The following is a 3,027-nucleotide window of genomic DNA, read 5'->3' on the forward strand; positions in this document are numbered from 1 at the left end:
CTTGCTGCTTTCAGCTTAATTCACTGTGTCACAAAACATCATAAGATAACAGCTGCTGTCACCCCAACATCGCTGAAATACTGCTCCAGCACATGTGCAAGCTGTATTTTAATCAGACACAAAAGCACCTGACAAAACTCTACGCTGAAGAAACAGCCGTTTTGCTAGAAGTTTTTAGTGAAATGCAGAATTGTACTACATTAATATGGCTCATAATCAAAAGAGTTAGCTTACAATAACATAGACTGGGCCTGATAACAAATGGAGTCAGCTAGTAACAGCACAGCACTCAGGACACATTCCCAACCAGTATTCCCAAACTGACTGCTGGCACAGGTGTGCTACCTCCCATCTGAAAGCCCAGACAGAACAGATAAATGAAGGCAGGTGGGAATATATGGTTATAGATCACACTGATTTTTCACTTATACCAGTTTACACTAAAACTAACTTCCACTTGTACTTATTTAAGTAGAACTATTTGCTGTCCAACAATGGAAACATTACTTCAACACACTCCTTTCAAAGCCAAGGAAGAGTCTGTGTTCTATTGAAATAGAACAAAGAGTGAAAGGTTCCAGCAAAAAGAAACAAAACCAAAGCCCAGATGCAATCTGAACCTGTGCAGTCTCCATGATTAAGTAGCTTGTTCTCCAATAAGGCAGAAATTATTTAGGTTAATCAACAGCAGGACAACTAGAAGCCTTAATAAATGCATTTAAACCTCTATCTGGGTGCTCTCATTCAGGAACGTGGCCCTAGGGCTTGGAGAAATTAGGACACATTACACTGGGGTGTAAATTTACATCTCACTAACTCCCTGTGCTGACACTGTTGTGTGCATTACATACAAAGCAATTTTCCTTCATTTCCAAGGACTTTCTAACTTGCATGTAAAAAAAAATAATTTAATTAATAATCCACATTTGTGGGTAATCCAGAGGAGTATCTGGCACTGCAAATCCACATGCTCATTTGCTGTCCATGAACCTCACACGTGTGTAAGCTCTCAGGTAACTGCTTCCAATACGGCCAGCTAAGGCTACCAGAAGACAATTATTTTGGCTTCCAATAGGAATCCACAGGACTTTAGATCACATTTTGTCTCCTCAATATTCACGAGCATTCAGATGTAAATACTGGTCAAGATCTGAATTAGCTCTGGATACACTTCTTAGTTTTCTTTGAAGAGTCTTAGTTGCTGGATTTGTTTGAGAAGTATTTGAGAGTAATTTGGGAAGCAGTATTGCCCCTAATTTAAAGTTATTTTGCTGAAGAGATCTTTTTACAATACTTCCATTGGTATTTTTCAATGCCAGATCACTGCTTGTAACTCTAAGTGGGATGTAGCGCTGAAATTTCTTCCAGAACTGTAGTCACAAAAGCTTTGGAATAGCCGTGTTTATATGGGAACACTATAAACTACTAATTTTTAATTTACCAAATAATTTGTTACCCAAAGGCAGACAGAAGGGCACTACATATCAGACCTTATTATTAGCCTGTTAAAACCCATCAAAGCTCAGAAGCCAGTATGATAATGATGCCACTTCTATGGTAACAGCATCAGTACTGTCAGTGTTCACTGGCTCCCACCAGTTCAGAGAGCAGCTTCATACTCAGGACTGTATTAGTGGATAGAAGTTTGTATTTATTCTACCTCACTTTGCACTGCAGTGAATTTCATACATCTGCCTCTTCAACTGTTATTTGAGATGAAGCAAATGGAATTTTCAAGTATGACGACTGGAAAAGGAGCAAAGAGAATAAATTCACAGTTACAGTAAAGCCTCTCTTGCCACTACGAAGGTGCCCTACAGGGTATAGATACTGAAAGCATGCCCAAGGGCCCTGCCACTACCACTTATACACAGCATGGCTCACATCTGCAGCCCTTACATGAGCTCATTACTTGAAGCAGCCCCCCCCTTATGTATGCAGCTCTAAGGACTTATTAAGCACTAACAAACCAGGCTGTCACACACAATGTACATCCTAAAGATGTAATGAAAATTGGTCAAATGTGGTATCAGTCCTGAAAAATAAAATGTAGACTTTACCTACATGTACACGCAAAATGAGAAAAGCCCTACAAAACACATCTCCTTCCACATCCAACCTTCATCATTCATCTTGGTATCTTGACTTAAAGTAGATTTATTATTCTCATATTTAACAAGTAATTTCTCAGCCATACAGGTTGCTGTTGCATCCCTGTAACACCAGCAGTAGTAATTCCACTTCCTTTGTCTACCTTGTTGATTCCTCAAAGGGAATCAGGTACCCAGACCACAACATCCAGGATAAATTCAGTTGAAGCATATAATAATTTCTTGGCATGCATATAAAAAAAAAATTATATTTTTCCATGGCTACACTTTGCCCTGTTCTAAAAATAACTTTTGTAAGGCACTCCAACGTACTTTATCTCAGTTTACCAGGAACCATCCCCAACATAGCTAATTTTTACAGAAGTAATAAAATTGGTTTATGGATATAATTACCTAAATATAAAGTCTGTATCATTGGCAGAACTGAAGAGCAACTTATTCTCACATGCCAACTTCTAAGCATATAAGGATATTTGATTCTAAAGGCAACAGAAGCTGGTATTTCAATATCTTGAAAAAGAAATCGACATATTCTAGCACCTGACAGTCAATCTTCCTTTAGTTTATCTTCCAAAAAATTGTATTGGGCACGGACAGAAAGGAGGGCAAGACAGCAAATAATAAAGATTTCTTTATCTATACACCACCTCCAATTGTAATCAACATCTTGCAGGAAGTATCCTGCTTTACTAGCCTTAGGCTTTGAAAATATAAAAAAAACCCTTATAGTAGCAGATACCAAAATGTGTCAAAGACAACAAGACAATACATGCCAGTGCCCACCACTATAAGAAGGGATTATAGAGTGAAATCTGTATACTTAAAACCTTATGGTGGCACTGCTATCTTTGGTATTATTTTGCTTCCTGATGACTCAACAATTTTCTTAAAATAGGAACACTGCCTCTGACAGACT

Source organism: Cinclus cinclus, chromosome 13 (assembly GCF_963662255.1).
Source record: "Cinclus cinclus chromosome 13, bCinCin1.1, whole genome shotgun sequence".
NCBI lineage: Eukaryota > Metazoa > Chordata > Aves > Passeriformes > Cinclidae > Cinclus > Cinclus cinclus.